Consider the following 22,397-nt stretch of genomic DNA (forward strand, 5'->3'; position numbering starts at 1 on the left):
TCTCTAAGTGATGATGAAAGACAAATTAAAAAGTACATATATGGTATGAGTCTTTTTATATAATTCTAAAAATTCAAACTAATCTACAGTGACAAAACCAATCAGTGATTGCCTGGGAACAAGACATATAGCTAGAGGAATTACAAAAGAGAACAAGGTATCTTTTGGGGGTGGGTGGGTAGCATCATTACTTTGATTAAAGTGGTTTATGGATGTATACATGTGTCTTATGGTGTACATCTATTCCCAGTTGTTTGTGTAGAGGTGTCATATTGATATAGACCGAACTTGGCCTTCATGGAAGTATTTACACCACAGAAATTGGCAAATGCTACCACAAAATCATGCTTTTTCTTGGACAGCTGGTTGTTAAAACATTTACTAGCCCACTGCTAGCTATAACATACATAAACAACAGCTCATTGAAATTCTTAATTTTTAATTGTGCAAAAGAATTCTGAGAACCACTAGGCTAAAAACTTGCCTTTATCAAGGTAGAAAGTATTACTAGGGAGGAAAACAAATAAAAAAAGGGCATTTCAGATACTTTCTCCCATTAAGAAAAGCTCTTTTTCCCTGGATGGTGTGTCTAAGTTGGTTGGGCATTGTCCTGTGCACCAAAAGATTGCTGGTTCGATTCTCAGTCAGGGCACATGCCTGGGTTGTGGGCTTGATCCCAGTGGGAGGATGGGGGATGTGCAGGAGGCAGCCAATCAATGTTTTGCTCTCACATTGATGCTTATCTAAACATCAATAAAAAATCTTTTAAAAAATCCACAAAAACACTTCTGCAGAGACATACCTTAGTTGCCTGGCCAAATGTTGCCACTGCAATTCTCCCACAGGACTCACTTTTGACACAGAATTTCCCCTAAGACCAGGAGGGTTAGCTCCTTGAAGGCTGACACAGAGGCTGCCATCTCCTCTAGCAAACACCAAGGATCCATCACCTTGCTTCCCACAGGTACTCACAGATGAAAAAGGTAACTTTAAGGTACTGCTTGAAAAAGAGTATACCTGTTTTCTACATAACAGGTTCCAATTCCAACAATGAGATAAGAAATTTATGACACAAATGCATTTGTAACAGGTGAATCAACCACCAGAATATCCAAATCTGATACTTTTACCAACTTCTCTAAGGCAGTTTCAATATGGAATAAGGTTTAGTGCCATCCTCTCCTCTTTCTGCTCTTCAGTGCCCACCTGAGTCTTTCTGACTATTTAATAAGGTGTGGAGATTATCAGTGTGCTTCAGTTCCATCATCTCAACACAGTTCCTGGGAAGGGAAGGCTAAAATTAAAAAAAAAAAAAAGATCCCCATGAAAGAATTCAGCAGGGAAATGATGATGTTGCAGACATGTCTCTTTCTATTTTGTGACATGATGGAAACATAAACCTTAGGGCTTTTTTTGCCTCCACTGCATAGAGGTCTGATTGCTTCTGGCTAAAAATGGGGCTTTGCTGGTATATTTCAGCCACTTTCTTCAAGTCTTTGTCTGAATACATGATCGTTTCTTCAGTGCCAGCTTTGGCCAGGATCTCCCCCCAAGGATTCACAACAGTACTGTGTCCTCAGGCAACATAGGAGGCTTTGTCATCTCTGGCAGGAGATGCTGTGGCCACATACACCTGATTGTCAACTGCCCAGACTCGTTGAAGTTAACTCCCAGAGAGCCGGTCCAGTGGTCAGATTAAAAGCTCCAGGATAGACCAACAGCTGGCAGCCTCTCTGCAGGTAAACTTGTGCAAGCTCTGTGAAGCACATGTCATAGCAGATGCCCAGGCCCACTTTGTAGTAAGGAGTCTCAAATGTGGAGAAACTATCACCAGGACTCAATGTTTTAGATTCTTGAAATGTCATTTTCCCAGGAATGTCAATGTCAAAAAGATGGAGCTTTCTGTGCTTTACTAGTAAAGCTCCATCAGGCCCCCGAACAGCACAGGATCCTCTTCAGGAATGGAACCTCAGTGAGGTTCTCCAATGCTGCACTCCTTTGCTACTTCAGAAAGCTCCTGTGTGGATTCACCGGGAATTTTCTCTGCATATTTGAGAAAATAGTTTGTGCCATATGGAGAATTAAAGCATTCTGGCAGAGAAACTATTTTAGCCCCTTCTGTGGCTGCCTTCTGGACAAGGCCACAAGCTCAAGTGACATTATCTGATTTGATAGAAGAAACTTGAATTTAGATGAGGGCCAAGTGGAACATGGCCATGGCCTCCCTGGAAGCACCTCCTGTGACAGCGGTAGAGGTAAGTTCTCAGAACCAACCCCGGCAACACCGTGAGGGGCAGGGAAAATCCCTCGGTCCTCTTTCTTATTCTGGTGCCACCCACTGTGGGACAGTCTTTTGCATGGTGAGCACCTGGGGTGAAAGTGACCTGTCCCATCTGCCACCATTAGGTGCATTGTTTCACTGGGAGTTGCAGTCCCCTCCTCACAAGCACATATTCCCCTGGGTCCTCCTGCCCTCCATGCGGGGCTCTCCTTCTTTTCTCCTCCAGGTGTGAGATCCCCGCTTTTGGATGCCAGTCTGCACTCCCAAAGGGAGGGAGCTTTGCAGCCTCTAAGCCTTGGGGCTTGGAGCCCAGCAAAGGCTTCAGGGGGGACTCCCCCTTTCTATGCCTCCCCCTTTTACCAGACTCTATGATGTTTCTTCAGTGCTCCCTACTCAAATTATGTCCACTCAGATATATTTCTCAGGTTTTTCCAAGCTGGTTACATGTTATTTCAGCGGTAAATCAAGTCTGTGGCTGGGAGTAAGGGTGCTCTGCTTCATGTCACAGTGCCTCCATCTTTCCAGACCTAAAGACATATTTTTAAAAGAAAGCTTTAAAGGCAAACTGCATGCTAGGATGTCATAAAATTTCACTTTTAATCAGTCTAAAATTGTAAGGGTCACATTTTGATATCTGCAGTATAAAAGCAATGTACTGCAGGAGCTTGAGTTTAATGTTTTGCTAGCATAGCATGAGGTAACAGTTAATGTTTTTCTTTTCTTTATTTCTTTATTTCTTTTAAATTGAATAACATTTTTATTTTAAATAAAAGATCAGAATTGACTTTTTTAAAAAGTGCTGGACTCCTGGCCATGAATATGTACTAATTGATGATGTGAGAAAGAATCCTTTACCTTGATAAAGTGCTAGAAATGAAGCCAGCCCAAATTAATTTTTAGAGTAGTTCAGGTTTGTGCATAGCCATGATCAATAATGAGCAATGATGTTGTGGGAGGCATTATTACTGTTCTGACCACTGTGTCCCAGCTGCCACTGTATTCTTAACAATGGGAATGTATTATTAGCAGTGAGGCATATGACATGAGCAAGTGGGGGTGGGTGGTGGGGGTTGAAAGGTTGTGACATAACAACTTCACTCTAGATATTGAAAGAGGACATGAGAAGCGTCTAGGGGAAATAGTCCAAAAGAGCAAAGCAATAGAAGAGAAATATTCTGGGAAGCATAGCGGCCTTGAGCAAACAAGTGTTTGTCATTTCATTATGTATTTTCCTGGTGCTATGCAGGGCTACTGTTTGCTAAGAGAAGTATTAGTAATAGGACTTTCTTTCAGTGATTTGAAGGTGAATAAATCTTTTCTTTCTACTGGGAGGGACTGATGAACTACCCTCTTCTCATTCATTTACTTTGTGGAAGAGACCAGGCTTTTCCAAATGAACTTAATGTCTAACAACAGAGTTGAACAATTCTGACAGCTTTTCTTTGTTTTTTTTTTTGTTTCTTGGATGTAATCAAATCTATCTTAAGAATTCATCAAGCCTACAAGGGAAATATTTGCAAGCAGAAATATTTCTGACAAAGTATCAACATTACTGAAGGTAAGAAATGGTATGGCTCCCTGGGAAGAACCCAGAACCTGAGGGTCAGGAAACAGAGATAGTTCTGGGTATGCCTCTGGCTGGCTGATGCCTCTTGGCAAGTTGTACAGTGCGTCGAACTCACTTTTTTTTTTTTTTTAACTTAAAACAAGCAGATTTATTATGTCCCTGGATTTAAAGGAGCTATGAAGCCCCAGGATCCCCAGAGGTGCCTCAGTGTCAGATTGGCTGCCCTCCGCTGAGCCTGCTGCTAACCCAGCTTTTCAGCTTGCATATGTTGTATATATTGTTATATTAGATTTGTGGGGGAAAAAGGTAATCCAGCTAAAAACATTTGAAAACCACTGGGTTAAGATTAAAAAGAAACTGAAAATGTCAGAAATTGTATTTGCCTGGAGAGAAAGGATGTTATCTCTTTGTCTTTTTACTATCTAGCACATACCAGGTGCTCCACCCATATTTATTATATGAATGCAATAATTGTAATGTGCACATGGGAAGGAACTGCAAAAATGCAAGGCACCATATCTGTATTGATATGTCCTGTTTTCCATTCCACATAGCTTGTGACCAGTAGTGAAGGAAAATATGGACTGTTCGATGGGTAACAGCTAATTTTATTGAATTTGTGTATATAATCAGAAATTCAGTCTAAGAACGAGCTATAGTATTATAAAGTCCAGATAATCTAGACAGAAAACTGGGCAATTTTGAACAGAGTAGAAAAGTAATTTACTTTGATTAGAAAACACAATTTAAGGAATAAGGTCAGTTTGCAGTTTGTTTCAAATAGGAGTGAGTACTTTTTTCCTCTATGCAGTTTATAAACTCCCAAATCATTTTCTTTGCATGGCAATATCTGTTCTATGACCTATTCTAGACAAAGAGGAAGTTTACAATTTACTTCTCCATTAAATAACTTGTGTGTGTGTGTGTGTGTGTGTGTGTGTGCTGCAAAAACAAGAGAGAAACAAGAATAACTGTAACATATGCTTAAAGGTCTAAGAATAAAGACACATGTAAATGGGGTTCATGGTGGGTGTTCTGTGCACCTGAATGAATATTCCCAAATCACAGCTAGAAAATTTTTGGAGTAAACTGACTTAATTTAGGGCAAATCAATAGTGGTCCCTGAACTCGAGGGGAATAAATGAGCAAGAAAAAAAAATTTGTTGACATGACTTCACTAAGGAAAACAACATTCAAGTAATGAATGATACAGTCTTCTGCCTGAGGAATTACTGAGCCTTTAACAAGGCAAACTCAGCTTCAACTGGCAGGAGGTTTGTTTTAAAACTGAAAGGAGAAAAAGGATCTGGGCTTACAAATGATGGGAAGATATATTATCAACAGGGGGGAAAATCAGAAAATAGCAACCAACTTGTTTTCCCAACACAACTGAAAGGAGAAAGAAGGAAAGCAATTTAATGTTTCCTGGTCAAGCAGTTACATTTCTTTATCTTTACTAACAGGGCTTGTCAAGATGGTTCTGGAAATTGCATGACTGTAAGTAATGAATCATAATAGATTTCAATGAAATGCTTTATTTCTATTTCTCCAAGCTCATTGTTTCTTGCTTGACTTTCATGGGAAGTTTAAGTTTTCATTCTTCAGCTAGTTAGTTTCTGACTTCCCTGGTCATGAGGCTGAACAAACAAAGAAGAAGGAGTTATAGTCTCTGTTTTTTTTTCCTTTCTCCCTCAATCTCAATTTCTTTCTCTCTCATCAGTACAACAACATATCGATAGTACTGAATCATGAATGGACTCTCTGGTCTTAAGCTTGACTTCCAAACTACCACTCTGACTATGGTATGATGGTGGTTATTGCTGTATTTGAGATAACCATCACATTCTCCAGCTTTAATGAACTCACCTCTGAACAGATAGTCTTATAAAATATGCACAGGGTAAAAAAGAATAGTTTGAGTTTCTCTCAGATAACTCTAATGTCTACAATTCTTTATTTTTCCTGCCTTTACTTTAATGGTTATTGGAGGAAAATATTGTTTTTCTGACTTGCTTGGTTTACTTACTCAGTTTTAATAAATAATAATATGGTACCATTCACTATTATTTTTCTTTTTGTCCTCTGTCAGGGTATAGATCAACCTTGTTAATATTTAGTATTATATCCCAGAACAAAGTAGAATTAATTAACCATAATAACCAAACCCTTAACCTAGACATGTTGCTTCTGCTTTAGTACTTGTTCAAAAGATGTAGAAGGTGAGTTAGATTTGACTTTAGCACCAGGGCCAAGTTCACTTGGTAGTTATTAAGATAACATAATGGTCAAATTAACTGTTGAAGGAAAATGCCCAGGGTAGGAAGTACCAATAATTATTAGTAAATCCTGTTTAGATTTTAGTGCTTCCCTATCCTAGTAGATTGATGTGTCATAGAAAATATTATGGTTGTAATTTCAAGGTTAGTCTTATCAAGACTATTTAAATTGTAAAGTACTTTATTTTTGATATCATTAATGTTTTGCAAGGAGCCTGCAGCTCTTATTATTCATGAACCTCCAAGACTTCTGAATATGTATATATCTGAATTTTGGGGGGTTTGGGTGAAATGGTGAGGGACAGAGAGGATCCAAAATCCAGTGTTTGCAATAGAAGAGAAGAGAGCTGGTTGGAAAGCCACTGATTGTTCACTGCTAGTGGCTTCCACAGCAGTGTCATAGAGGAATTTGGTGGGATTGAGGAGGGCAGGGTTGTGCCAATTATTATGGAATTTTAGGGACTTAGTCATAGAACTAAATAATTTTATAGATAGAAAATTACTTCCTATGTGGTAAATATAAATCAAGACATGAGTAAAGGTAGGGTGACCATAAACCTTCATTTGTCTGGGACTATTCTCACTTATGCCCTTTGTCCTGGCTAGCTGTTATTAATAACACGCATGGTAGCAATCCTCTTAAGAGGTGCCCAATGATCCTTGCCTCCCAGTGTTCACATTCTAAGTAATCCCCTCCAATATTGCCCCAGTTGGTCTGTCTGATGAGTAGAAAAAGGCAACAGTGATTATTTGTTACTTCTGAGATTTAGATACCAAGACACTATGATTCATATCTGCTTCCCATTTCCCCCACCCCCCTTTCTCTCTCTCTCTCTCTCTCTCTCATTATTTACCCTCAGGGAAGCCTGATGTCTTGCCAGGAGCAGTTTTCATGTAAGGTCTCTTGGGAGGAACAGAAGCTTCCTGCCAACATCCATTTATCGCTTGGAAGCATATTGTCCAGTCCAGTCAAGCCTTCAGATGACTATAGTTTGGGTCTAAATCTTGACTATAACCTCTTTAGAGACCCTGAGACAGAACCACTGAGCTAAGCTTCTCTTTGATTTATGACCCTGAGAAATTGTGTGAGATAATGAGTATTTGTTGTTTTAAGCTGCTAAATTTTGGGATAATTTGCTATGTAGTAATATATAATAATTACAGTATTCCCTTTACTCCCCAAAGTGTTTTGATTTGGATGAAAAATTGTAAAATAATCTATATAAAGTGAATATGTTAACAGAAGTCTAATTCATAAACTTATTAGGAATTTTTCTATTCTATTGCCAGTTGGAACTTTTACTATGATATTAATATACAGACATGAAAGTTATCAGGACAGAAGCATTTGACAGTGACAGGAGTTTAAATCTGTAGACTCAGAATCTTGAAAGACAGTAGAACAGAGTAGATAAGAATATTGGATTTTTGAATAAAATTTGCCTGGATTTGAATTCTGACTCCACCATTTACTAGCCTTGAAGAGTTAACTTTCCTGCCTCAGTTTTATCATGTAAAAAGTAGGGATAATAACTGTACCTCCCCATAGGATTTTTTTGAGGATTAAAAATGTGTAAAGCTCTTACAATGATCCTTGGCACATATATTCAATAAGAGTTACCTATTATTTTTGCAATAAGGAATTAAGTGAATATTTTCGCTTTGTTCTATTTATGCACAAATAGATGTTTCTTTTCCAATGGTATCCTCAATGATTTATTCCTTAAGTGCTTTTATATTCTTAGTGTGTGCCAGGGACATTAGATAGAAATACATTATCCTTTAAGGAGCTTACAACATAGTTGGGAAATTTTCCATATGAATATATATACACCCACACACACACATATATATTATGTAATGTATACAATAAATATGAATACATATATAGATTATATATATGTACATCAGCTATAAAAATATTCAACTTAAGGACTGGATGATAAAGTACAGATTGTATAAAGGGAAAATAGGAGTAAGTTAAAAAAACTCTGGAGTATTGAATAAGAATGGGATAACTTTCTGGACATGGTAAAACACTTTGAAGCTTAGTTGATATCAGTATTGAGGAGACAAATTTAGTGGTCTTCAATATCGTGATTATATTTCAGTCTATGAGGTGATGGATGAATTCTCAATGAAAGTGAATTTGGAGAGAAATTCTTCCTCAAAGAGGTGTAAAGGTGCTGAAGTCTGCAAGGGTGTGGGGTGGAAGGTGAAGTGTACTGTTATACAAGTGAAGGGAAAGAGAAGGTAGAGGAGCTAGTTTAAGAACCAAGATAGTGCCCGGCGGGGCGTGGCTCAGCAGTTGAGCATCGACCTAGGATCCAGGTGATCGGGGTTCAATTCCCGGTCAGGGCACATGCCCTGGATGCAGTATCAATCAATGACTCTCTCATCATTGATGTTTCTATCTCTCTCTCCCTCTCCTTTCCTCTCTCTGAAACCAATAAAGATATATTTAAAAAAAAAAAAAAAAAAGAACCAAGATAGTGTTAAAAAAGAGATGGTGGTCAACAATATCAAATACTATAGAGAGATTTTTGTTTGACAATTAAGAATGGATTTTATATATCACTGTCAGACTGTAGAAACTAGATTTTAAGGAACTTAGGGGCACTGAAGAAATGAAGATGGGACAAACTTGGCTCATGCTGCAGACTTTCCTAAATTCTCTCAAAGGTTCACAAACCCCAAACAAACAGCTTCAGGAAGCCATATACCTCTTGCTAAGGGTCCCTAGGCCTGGTACTAGCAGCAAGTGAACTTGCTTCACAGTTTGTCCTCTCCTGGGCAACTCTAAGCCCAGCACAAGTAACAACCAACTTCATATTGCTTTGTAGCTCATGCTGGGCAGTTGAACTTGGCCTGCACCTCCCTGGAAGCCTCAGAGCCAGTGCACCCAGTGGCCAGCTTCATACCTTCCCTGTGCACCACTCAGCCACTTCCATGAGTAACATACTTAAGGGTGGACTCAGTGGGCACCCAAGCCCTGCTGAAGTGAATTCTGGCCTGTGGATTTGGCCCCTGCACAGTAGCTCACTCATTATTGTTGCCTTGTCCTGGGGGGACACCCTTCATTGATGTGCCAACAGCAATCAAGGCTCAACTAAGACAAAAGATTGAATATAGCCCACATAGGGGGGCATACCTGGAGTGCCTGGCTTGGGTGCCTGACAGGGGAGGCTATGCCCTGAAAGGCGCCTACTATACAAAGCTATTGTATTAAGACTGGGAGACATAGCAGATATACCTATTACATAGAAAAAACAGAGGCAAGCAAAATGAAGAGACAAAAAACATGTGTCTAATGAAAAAGAGGAGAAATCTCTAGAAAAAGAACTAAAGGAAATGGAGGTAAGCAAACAACCAGATACAGAGTTCAAAACAATGGTTATAAGGATGCTGAAGGAACTTGGTGAGAACTTCAACAGCATAAAAAAACCCCACAAAAACCATAAAAAAGAACCAGTCAGAAACCACGAATACAATAACTGAAATGAATACACTAGAAGGAATCAACAGCAGATTAGATGAAGCAGAGGACTGAATCAGCAATTGAGAAGACATGGGAAAAGAAAACACCCAATCAGAGCAGCAAAATGGAAAAATAATTTTAAAAATGAGAATAGTTTAAGGAACATCTGGAACAACATCAAGCGTAACAACATTTGCATGATAGGGTTAACAGTAGGAGACAAGAGAGAGCAAGGAATGATTAAGAACCTGTTTGAAAAAATGCTGATTAGAAACTTCCTTAACTTGATGAAGGAAAAAGACAAAAATCCAAGAAGCACAGAACGTCTAAAGCAAGATGAACCCAAAGAGGTCCACACCAAGACACATCATAATTAAAATGGCAAAGGTTAAAGAGAGAATACTGAAAGCAGCAAAGGACTGCTTTCAATAATCAAAAGACATAAGGTGACTAAATGGATAAGAAAACATGACTCTTACATATGCTGTCTATAAGAGACTGCAGGTTGAAATACACACACATATTGCAAGTAAAGGGATGGAAAAACATATTTCATGAAAATGGAAACAAACAAAAAAGCTTGAGTAGCAATACCAGACAAAACAGACTTTAAAACAAATGCTATAACAAGAGATGAAGAAGGACCCAGCAATTTCACTTCTTGGTATTTATCTGAAGAAACCCCAAAACACTAAATCAAAAAGATGCATGCATCCTTATGTTCATTGCAGTATTATTTATAATAGCCAAAATATGAAAGCAACTTAAATGTCCATCAATAGACAAATGGATAACAAAGAAGTGGTACACATATAGAATGGAATATGACTCAACCATAAAGAAAAATGAAATCTTGCCATCTGTAACAACATGGATGGACTCAGAGGGTATTGTGCTGAGTGAACTAAGTCAGGGGAAGACAAATGAAGATGATTTCACTCTTATGTGGAATCTCATAAACAAAATAAATGAACAAGCAGAACAGAAACACTCATAAATACAAAGAACATTTTATTTATTTATTCATTTATATTTTTAATCCTAATCTGAGGATATACTTTTATTGATTTTAGAGAGAAAGAAAGGGAGAGAGAGACAGAAACATTTATGTGAGAGAGAAACATCAATCAGTTTCCTCCCCACAACCTGGGTACGTGCTCTGATTGGGAATCTAATCTATCACCCTTCAGTGCACAAGAGAATGCTCCAACCAACTGAGGCACACTGACCAAGGACAGAATATTTTGATGGTTGACAGATGAGAGGAGATTTGGAGGAATGGGTGAAAAAAGTGAAGGGTTTGAGAAGTACAAATTGGGCCTGGCTGGTATTGCTCAGTGGGTTGAGCATCGACTCATGAACCAGGAAGTCACAGTTGGTCAGGGTTCAATTCCTGGTCAGGGTACAGGACTGGGTTTTGGGTTAGATCCCCAGTGAGGGGCATGCAGGAGGCAGCCAATCAATGACTCTCTCTTATCATTGATGTTTCTATCTCTCTTTCCCTCTCCCTTCCTCTCTCTGAAAAAAAAATTTAAAAAGAAGAAAAAAGAGTACAAATTGGTACTTCTTAAATTGGTTCAGAATATTTATAGGGATGTAAAGTACAGCATAGGGAATATTGTCAATAATATTGTAGAAACTATGTATGGTCAGATGAGTACAAGTTTTATTATGGTAATCACTTTATAAGTTATATAAATTTCTAATTGCTATATTGTATACCTGAAACAAATATAATATTGTATGTCAACTGTAATTGAAAAATAAAAATTATTAAAAAAATAAAGGTGGCACTTATAATCAGCAATTTGAAGAGTTTGTGAAATGAACAAAAGTAGAGACATAGAAAGAGGAAAAGAGTCAGTTTTCATTTTCTTTTTTTTACTATAAATCCAGGAATTTTTTTAAATTCAAAAATTCAAAACAACTAGAAATGGTAAATACTATCACAAAGCAAAGATAGTTCAATAATTATTTTCTATACTAATATGTCAAAAAAGGAAAAAATACAGCTGTCCCTCACCCACACATGGCAGATAAAAATCAGGAGGTATATCTCAGCTGTAGATGTCTCCCAGAGAAGCAAGGTGTCCCAGCCCTAGACCAGAATCCCAGCCCAGGGTGCCAGTGCCAGGAAGAGTAGTCACCGTAACTTCTGGAAGTAAAAACCAGCAAGGACTGGGTCTGAATGAGATGAGGGCTTCTGAGTCCTAGGCAGTTCCTCTTAAAGAGTCTGTGTATGGACTTACTTGGACTCACTCCCTCTGAGTTCCAGGGCTAGGGCAGCAGCTTGAAAGGCACCAGGGACATACAGGAAGGAATGAGACTGTCTAGCATCAGAGCAAAAGCTGGAGGGGCAGTTTTCTTCCAGACAGATTTGCTGGCTGAGGCCATTGTTTTTTTCTGAGCCCTTCCCCCATAGAGACAGATGGGCACCATATCTGAGTCTCCATCAACCTGGATATCACTACTTTTTCCCCCTTGGTGATTCCCTGAGACCCCGCCCCACCCAAATTGTGGGCCCACACAAGCCCTTGTCAGTGACTCCTATACAAATGCCTTTTTTTGGATCATGCTTCAGACTTTCATAAAATTTCTTAAATAAGCAGTATCTGGCCTTGTTGTGTCCCATACTTCTTGCTAAGTGGCCCCAAGCCTGGAACTAGCAGCAGATGGCCTTGGTTCATAGCTTGGCCTCTCTTGGGCACCTCCAAGCCCAGCACAATTAACTTCCATCTGCAGATCACATTGCACCTCATGCAGGGTGGCCCTGTAAGAACACAAGTGGTGGATGACTTTGGCCTGCACTTCCCAGGAGGCCCTGGAGTCAGTGAACCTGGTGGACAGCTTCAGACCATGTTGAAGCACCACCCAATCACCTTCAAAAGAGGCACGCTGAAGAGGCTGACTCAGCAGGCACCAGAGCCCTGCTGAAGTAAGTCCTATTCTTTGGGGTGGGCTCCTGCAAAGCTGATTCATTGCAGCCAGTCCTTTCAGCCCATCAGCCTGGGGGTAAATCCCTCCTATTTATGTGCCAGCAGCAATCAAGGCTCAAACAAAACAGGAGGGTGTACATAGCCTGCAAGGGGTGGGGGAGCAAGGGGAGCACACCTGGGGTGCCCAGTTGGGGTGAATGGGGAGGCTGTGCCACTGGACCCTATAGGACACCTACTACATTAGGCCACTCTACCAAGCCTGAGAAATGTTATAGCTCTACCTAATACATAGAAACAAACACAGAGAGTCTACCAAAATGAGGAGATAAAGAAACATCTTCCAAATGAAAGAAAAGAACAAAATTCCAAAAAAGCCAGTATTAAAAATGGAGACTCTGAGTCTTGGAAGATAAAAAAGAGCTGTATTAGGAGAGACTTATTGAATATTATACAACTATAATGCCAGGATTTATTTTAAATATTGCCCCATATATTTTGTATTAGATGGTGATTATATTGCCTGTAATTTACTTTAAAATATTCAGTATAAACACTGTAAAATACATCATGGGTTTAAGTTAACTTTGTTCTATAGCTAAGGGGCTATTAGTTAACATCAGAGGTCCCCTAATCAGAATTTATATTTCAGGGATTGTTGATTATTCTCTGAAGTAAGTTAATGAGGAATATATACTTCAGAGGATGTTATGGCAAACAATTTAAATATCACCATTTAAACCAGTACTGTAACAGTGGGGAATTGTAACCCACCCTACCATTATTTGACACTGTTTCTGTAAATGTTGACTCTGGTTAATATGCAGCTTGTAGGAGGAAGATGAAATACACTGGAGCAGAGGTATCCTAGCTAAAGCCAATCTAGAGCAAATTCCCTAGGTGCAGATGCATAGGTGAGCCCAGTCAAGTTGAGCTCACCTCTAGCAGATTCATAGACATGTGAACTATAATAATAAATGACTGTTATAAGGCACTGAGTTTTGCTGTGGTTTGTTAATCAGCAGAAGCTAAGTGATACAAGCATGACAATCTCCATTTATATCTTTTACCAGTTGTAAATATATAAAGTAACTTTCAGAGAATACATTAGATGATTTCCCTACATATCTTTTCCATGTTAAGCTTACTTGATGATGTAACTCAGCTCTTAGTAATGTAAAATTACTTTGGTGTCAATAAAGAAAAACACAAATTAATTCATAGGGGAAATGCTAACTCTAAAATGTAGCTTGTAGATAAACAGTAGACACATGACCTTTAAAGTGTTGATAGGTGGACATTAATCCTTTTAGGAAGGTTAAAACAGCACAGCTCCCACCCAGCCAGGTGTGGCTCAGTGGTTGAGCATCGTCCTAGGATCCAGGCAATCAGGGTTCGATTCCCGGTCAGGGCACATGCCCGGGTTGCAGGCTGCAGCCAATCAATGACTCTCTCATCATTGATGTTTCTATCTCTCTCCCTCTCCTTTCCTCTCTCTGAAATCAATAAAGATATATTAAAAAAAAATAAAACAAATAAAACAGTACAGCTCCCAGTGAAAATCTGCAGCATTTTCTTTAGCACAAGGTCTGTGACAGATGAAAAACTTATTCTATTTCTGCCCTTGTCAATAAAATGCACTATGATACATCTGAAAAGCTAAATCTAGAGTGACTGACTTTCAGTACTATAAATCAAGAGAAAATGTACAGAAGTTATAGAGTTAGATAGTTTACTAAAAATTTTTCTTGTTTTTTGAGGTAGAACTGTAGTGCTATGAACTTCCCTCCTAAGGCTGCTTTTGCTGTGTCCCATAGATTTTGGGCTGTTATGTGTTCATTTTCATTTGTTTCCAGGAAGTTTTTGATTTCTTTCTTGATCTTATTGTTTAATAACATGCTATGTAGCCTGCACGTGTTTGAATGTTTTTGAGTATTTTTACTGTAGTTGATTTCTAATTTAATGCTTGTATTGTGATCTGAGATGCTTGATGTGATTTCAGTCTTCTTGAACTTGTAGAGACTTGTTTTGTGTCCTAACATGTGGTCTATCTTTGAGAATGAACCATGTGCACTTGAGAGGAATGTATATTCTGCAGCTTTGGGGTGAAATGTTCTGTAAATATCAGTTAAATCCAGTGTGCCATTTAGAGTCACTGTTTCTGTGTTGACTTTTTGTCTGGAAGATCTATCCAGTGAAGTCAATGGGGAGTTAAAGACCACGACTATGACTGTATTGCTGTTGATCCCTGCTTTAATTACTTAAAGTTATTATTGATAAGTCCTTATTTATTGCCACTTTAATCCTTTATGGCTATGTTTCTCTCTCCATTTCTTCTTGTTATTACAGCAGTCCCTTTAACATTTACTGCAGTGCTGGTTTGGTGGTGATAAACTCGTTTAGCCTTTTTTGTCTGGGAAGCTCTTTATTTCACCAGAGAAAGATTAATATTTCAATATAACTCTTTTTAACCTGTTTCACCATTGTTGTGGCCAAATTTGTGATTGATCCTATTTTTCATTAAATATGGAAGCCTTTGCTCTATTCACTTAAGATAATAGCAGTCCACCAAATTTTATATAATTTGCATTGATGTTGGAACTTGAAATTTATTTTTAAGCATGTGCAGAGCTTTGATATTACATATGCATTCATATTTATTTCTTCTATTTCATATTTTCTAGTCACGAGCAGTTAATAAATAATTTTTAAATGATATGATGAATCTGAGTTTGACAAAAATAAATCATTAGTGGGTTTTCTAAGAGTTCTAGTCACTTGTGGAAACAGAAAGAATGGGATGTAATTTGCTGTAAAGGAAAAACTCCCTGCGTGATGAGATATATATTTTGGGTGAGAAATTGACATTTATACTTAAATGAATGAAAGCCCTCACCTGAAAATGTCTTTTATGCTGAGTGACATAATGCATAATTATCTGTTACAGTTGTTGATGTGTTTTGTGTATAGGTTATGATTTTCATTTGCAGAACACCCAACTTACAAGGTTCATGTAATACAATATATAAAGAAACTTGGTGCCCCAGAGTTTTAAAAATCATTAATCATAGTGAATTAAGACAGTTAATCAAGACTTAGACACTGACAAGAAATTGTCCCAGAGGATTTCTACCTTGAAAAGCTTTCCAAAATGATGGTTTCTACTTTCTACTTGACTGCCTCAGTAAGCCAACTCATTTTCCTCAGGAGCAACTCAAGGTCAAGGATATGACTATGTCAGCTTTAAGTGATGTTCTTCCTCACACATGTAATCTAGACTTCCATTGTTATGACTGATGGTGAGAGTTGTACTGTCAAGAAGAAGCCATCACAATGTCTAGGAGGAGATTAAGTAAAGAAAAAGACCAATGATATTGCACATTTCAATTTGTCTTTAAATAAAATATTTAATTGGATATTTGTATAATATGATGCAATTAAATTAAATTAAAAAATTTAAACAATAAATGGAGAGTGTTACTCTATAATGAAATATGCAGAAGAATTAGGCTAGGCTATGGTAGATTACTCTGGGAAAAAAATCAAAGTAAAAATCTAATTGGTTTAATCTCTGTAAATATTAAAATTTCTGTAATTAATTTCAAATGGAATTTCTTAACCAGTTTTTCTCCTTTGATTATCCAGTGCTCTTCATTGTAGCAAATTATTTCAGTGCTGTGTCACAGAAACTGAATTCTTGAAGTCCTCGCAGAATCACATGTTTCATTAATGTTGATCTGAGAGACATCTCTGATGAGCCTGTACACAATAAAGCTCATTTACACAGCTGATCTGAAGCTGATGAGCGATTCTGAAGGGAGTCAGGCTGGTAATAAAGACTCCACCAAAGTGGGGTGATTACATCTCTGTTCTCATAAAATAATCTCATAACCTTATTTATATGTTGAATTTCTCAAGGATTAAATGTATAATCTTTTCCAGTATATTGTCCCCTATAATTTGGAAGTGAGTTGGAGGATTAAGTTAACTAGTTAACTTTCAGGAGAATTCAAGTTCCTTAAACTCACTTTGCTTCGATATACTGGAGCTTAGAAAATTCTGAAATTTGTTTCAATCCTTTATTTAGTTTTGTAGAAACATTCTGGCCTCTGGTACAACAATGACAAATTCGTTTTTCCTAAGCTCTTTTCTTTTCTTTTTAAAAAAAGAAAAAAATGCCTAGGATTTGTCACAAAATTATATTAAAAAAAGAATTTAAAATAGCCACCTTTCTCCAGGAATATATGTATGTCCTAGAGCTTATTATGGAATGTACTCGACAGTAAATGACAAAGTAATAAAGGAAAAATACTATTGGAAGCAGGTGACATTAAAAATAGTGAAATTTTGCTTTCATAGCCTCTTTTCTAAAGAATGATGGCTAAAAGAAAATTACACCAATTTAAAAATGAATTCTAAACATGAAGCTGAAAATAAAAGCAAGACATTTTTATAACAATACAAAATTATACTTCTGAAGAATTAAAAATAACTAAGGAATACTTTTTTAGCCATTGACTTGTATAACCTTTAAGGCCTTTTTCTGCCCTTCTCACTACACCTCACCATACCATAGGTTTAAATTCATAATGCTGACTTCCACTCATGTATCAAAGACAAAGTTACAGTATTGAGAAGTATTTGAAATACATTTAAAAATTGGTGAATAGATAATGAAAATTGATCCCCAATGAATAATGCAAATTAAAATGTTAATAGGTTGATATTTTTTGGCTTTTCTACTTTTAACTTTGAGATATTAAAACTAAGGTTTAGAGAAATTTTAAAAACATAATGTTTAATTATCAGTGGACAAGGTCCATAATAATAATAATTTAAAGTATTCATACAAGTATTCTTACAATAGTGTGTAGAACTCTTTTTGTTTTGAAAACCAAAGCAAGATAATTTATCTTATGAATTAGTAATATATTGCAACAGTGCTAAATATAATTATACTTATGCTGCTATAATTAAGCCATACCATGATTAAGAGTCTGTCTGCCTTCTCAATTATAAATAAATATTTTAAGCCATTATCTTAGAATTTCATGCTGTTTTCAGGGAAGAATTTATCTTTGCCAAATACAAATCAAATCTTATATTAATGAACCAATTTTGCTATTTTCTGCAGTTGTCATTGTAGTGGTGTGTGGAAATTGAGACAGTGGTTCATAGTCTTAATTCACTTGTGTTAAGAATGCAGAATAAAGCAATAAACATTTAAAATAATAATAATATTAATAATAATAATAAATGACTGGAAAGAAATAGCTTTTGGGAGTAAATGAGTTTACTATAAATTTTTATTATGTTTCATTTTGGTTAGCCTTCTCTGCTTACTTATTGAACTTTGCTGTAGATAGAGCTGCAAATATATCCAAACAACAGCTTGTTCAGGAATTGCTATACAATTCCTTATATAAATAGAAATGAAATATCATAGCTGGCCACTTAATTTCTTTCTGTTCTTCTTGGCACCATTTAATTCACTCTGGAATTGATTTAATCTATTTTCAAATAACATTATAGGGTACAGTAAATCACCCACTTGACCCCATCAAATCATTAAGAAATATTTGTGAGTCCACTGTATTCATATACTTTAATAGACATTATTTCTCCTTTCAGTGATCATTTATTGAGTACAAAGTTTTTGTATTGCTCTGTTCTGTGGGATAAAATGCATAGTTCCTATGTTGTTGTTGTTGTTGTTTTTTTAATCAAGCTCATGGTCCAATGCAAGAATTGGGAAAGCAAACAGACATTTACTGTGTATGGTATGTACTGTGGTAGAGAAAGTAGAAGGTGCTACAAGAAAGGTGGAAAAAAAAAAAAAGAATACCACCTAAATCACAGGGGATGGGGGAAAGTCAGAGAATATTCCTAGAGGAGATAACAGCCTACTTGTTTTAAAAGAAGACAAGGTGATAGATAGGTTAAAAAATAGATGAAGGGGGATTCCAAGATGGTAGCAGATTAAATGGAGGCTACACTAACACCAGGACCAAACTGGAATTACAACTAAAACACAAAAAAACCATCCTGAATAATTAACTACAACTGAAGATGAGCTGGAGAGCACCCTCATAACCAAGGACATAAAGAGGAGACTGCATACAGACTGGTTGGAAGTGTAGAGGTGCTAAAGGGCTCCCTGGGTGCCCACAGGCAGCAGCTGGAGGTTGGGAGGGATATCGCAGCTGTGGGGGATTCCCACTGAAAACTTTGTGGTCTAAACACCAGGCTGGGCTTCCCAGCCCAGAGCACCAAAACGGAGAAAGTTGCCTATGTAACATCTGGCTGTGAAAAGCAGCCAGGTTTCTGTCTGCCAGGGAGAACTGCCTAGTAATGCAGACACCCTCTTAAAGGGCCAATGTACAAAGTTAGTATGCAGCCACTCACCTTGGGCTCCTACAGAGGAGGGTAGAGTGGACTAGAGCTATGTGAGGAGAATCTAGGGGTGCTGCCTAGGGGAATAGAGCTCATAGAGCATCCCTCTGTATTCCTGTGCTGAGTCATTCCCCCATATGGCAGAAGATCTCTTTCTCAGGCAGACATTTACCTTCCAAGGAACTTTTGCCTGGGGGAGAATTGCCCCATCCTGTTGGAAAATCTCTCACCCAACCCTGAGGAGTTTCACCATCCTGATGCTCATTGAGAGACTGAATAACAGCACCTGAGTGCTTTGAGTCTTTGCCTGATTTGCTTCTGGACCCAGAGCTTGGGAAAATAGATCTTGGTGCACATATTGATATTGTCCAAACACACCCAGCCCCAGCAGAGGAAACCACAAGCTGTGGAGTGCTGAAAACTTAAACAGTGTACTTAAGGCCAGTCACAAACTGCATCTGACATTGGCCTGCACTGGAGATCATCCAAAAGACTTGAAGTCCTAGCAGATCTACCTAATATATAGAAACAAACCCAAACAGGCAGCTAAAATGGGGAGACAAAAAAACCACCCCAACATGATGAGCTAAATGAAATGGAAATAAGCAATCTATCAGATATAAAGTTTAGAATAATGATTGTAAGGATGCTCAACACCATGAGAAAAGGTATGGAAACTATGAAGGAAATTAAGAATGATAGTAGGAAAAAACCCACAAAAAATTGTAAGGAATAAACAGCAGATTAGTGGAAGCTGAGGATAGGATCAGCAAATTAGAAGACAGGATAGAAAAAATTCCTCAATCAGAGAACCAAATATAAAAAACAATTAAAAAACAGGAGGACAGTTTAAAGGAGCTGTATGATAACATAGAACATAACAATATTCACATCATAGGAGACAAGACAGAAGATGTAGAAAGTAAGCAAGGGTTAGAGAACCTGTTTAAAGAAATAATGGCATAAAATTTTGCTAACCTAGTGAAGGAAAAAGTCATATATGTTCAGGAGGCACAGAGAGCCCCAAACAAGAAGAACCCAAAGAGACCCACACCCAGAAACATCATAATTAAAATGCCAAAAATTCAAGATGAAGAGAGAATCTTAAAGGCAGCAAGAGAAAAGCAATCTGTTACCTACACAGGAGCTCCCATAAGGCTGTCAGCTAACTTCTCATCAGAAACTCTATAGGTCAGAAGGGAATGGCATCAAGTATTCAAGGTAATGCAAAAACAAAGATCTGAAACCAAGACTACACTAGGCAAGGCTATCATTCAAAATAGATGGTGGAATAAAGAGCTTCCCAAACAAAATAAAAGGCTAAAGGTGTTTATCACCACTAAACCAGCATTGCAAGAAATGTTAAAGGGAGTACTGTAATAAGAAGTTGAAATAGAGAAAATGAGAAACATGGGCATAAAGAAATAAAATGGCAATAGATAAGTACCTATCAATAATAACCAAGAGAGGATCTGAGTAGGATAAGGTTCATGTGTGTGGGAGCCCACTAGAGATCAGAGATCCAGAGTACAGTGCCATCAATATATATATTTGTGTGGTTTTCTTGACAAGCTCTCAGTAGCCCAGGTGTAAGATAAGAGAAGGCTGATTGTTGAATTTATCTAGAATTTGCAGAGTAGCTGTGGGAGAAAGAGAAGGGGACTAGAATATTGAGAGCCCTGGGGAGAGAGTAGTTACAAAATTGCATTATGGATTTTAGGCTAGTGAGGGAAGGAAGCAGAGCCATGGAGCATGATCATAAATGAGGGTAACATGAAGGACTCAAACTTTTGAAAAGCTTTGGTGAAGGCAAAATCCCTGGGAAGATTAGATATTAAATAAAGAGATTTGGAAATGGCATAAAACTAAGAAGTACTTAAATATAAATTGCAAATCAGATAATTTTAAGGGAAACTTGCAGAATTTGAATATCAGATACTATTCCATGATAATGTAGGTGCATTTTGGATGGCTCCAGAACCGAGGGATGAGCCAGAGGAAACAATTCCTGAGCAAGCAACTACCACAAAGAGACCTCAATATTGATAGTTCTCTCAGACTTGGGACAATAGTTTTCTACTTTTTCTTCCTGAAGACTCTATTATGGTTGAAATTCCACAACCCCACTTGAGGATTTTTAATTTCAGGAAGTTTCAGTTGCTGAAAGGAATGGGGCATTAATAATATTAGTTTCCTGGTCATGACATGTTAGTCTATTGGCCCTCTTGAAATCTTGCTCCATTCGGTATATTTTCTCAGAATACAACAACTAGTAAAGTATTTCTTGGGGGAGAATATAATGTTCAGAACTTAGGGTCTGTTCTTCCTGATGAGTTTGGTATTTCCAAAGGAGCTCAATCTCTCCACATTTTGCTCCCATTTGGGTATGTCCCCTAGAAAAATGCCCATATCTTTCCTTGCTCCTACACTGTAGAACATGGGTATTGTCAACACTGCTCTCTTACAATAATTGTAATTTTCAGGTCTTTGGGGTCTGTGTGGCAGAAGAGATGGAGGGGGAGAGGGAACAATATTCTTCCAACCTGCCTAAGCTTCTTGGTTTCTGTTCCCCATCAAAGTCATACCTGAGTCCCATCTTGACAATGTCTTGTCATCTTTGACTGTCTCAGCTGAAACTGAGCTGCTACTGTTGTTTTTATGTCTTGCCATGGCCAGTGGTTATAGGTCAACCAGGGTTGTGCCTTTGGCAGCCACTATCCTTCCAGCTGCCTCATCAGAAATTTGAAAGTCATCCTAGAAAAATGCTCTCCCCCTACCTTCCTATTTGCTTCACTAATATACAGTAATCACAAAATCCTTTAAGGTACACCTTCTTAATATCTTAAATTTTTTGAATTTCATCCCTCCTCATTGTGATTAACTTTGATTTCTCTTCCCTGGATTCTAGAAATTGCCTTCTAGTATCTGTTTGTTTTCTTTCCCCCTCTATTTTTCACAGGCAGACAGAATAATATTTTCAAAAGACTAATCTGATTGGCTTGCTCTCTTGATTAAAATATCTTCAATAGCTTCTCATTTACCCAAAAATAATATAAAAAGCTTTTATTATCTGACCACAATTTAAATCTCTAGTCTCTTCCATTGTCCCTCTCCACTCTGCATTCTAGGCTACAGCTCTAGTGTATCACTTGCAGTTTCTCGAATAGGCTGGGAACTCAGGTACCTCCCTCATCTGTTATAATAACACCAGAGGTACTATTGAAAATATTTGTCACCTCCTGTGGTATGGGGACCACTTAAAAATAATAGAGAACAGGACAATCAGAATGTATAATGGTTATAAACACCTGGCTTAATACCTGTATTGAGGAGCCCCCATTCTTATCCACATAACACTTACTATAATGAATTGCTATCTTGCATATTAGAGTAGAAGCCTCTGTCTTGTTTCTGTTGTATTTCTGGCTACATTGTAGAAACTAAAATGTTTTTGAATTAATTTAATGAC

The 22,397-nt window shown here is 37.7% G+C and overlaps 1 pseudogene across 1 annotated transcript; it reads right to left on the minus strand.

Annotated features, from left to right (window-relative positions):
- Positions 1 to 1,333: 1,333 nt before the first annotated feature.
- Positions 1,334 to 2,229, minus strand: LOC308568061 (omega-amidase NIT2 pseudogene; annotated as a pseudogene). Its single transcript has one exon. The product of its transcript is annotated as an omega-amidase NIT2 pseudogene (transcript).
- Positions 2,230 to 22,397: the final 20,168 nt, after the last annotated feature.

This window comes from Miniopterus schreibersii, assembly GCF_964146895.1.
Source record: "Miniopterus schreibersii genome assembly, chromosome: 1".
In the NCBI taxonomy this organism is placed as follows: Eukaryota; Metazoa; Chordata; class Mammalia; order Chiroptera; family Miniopteridae; genus Miniopterus; species Miniopterus schreibersii.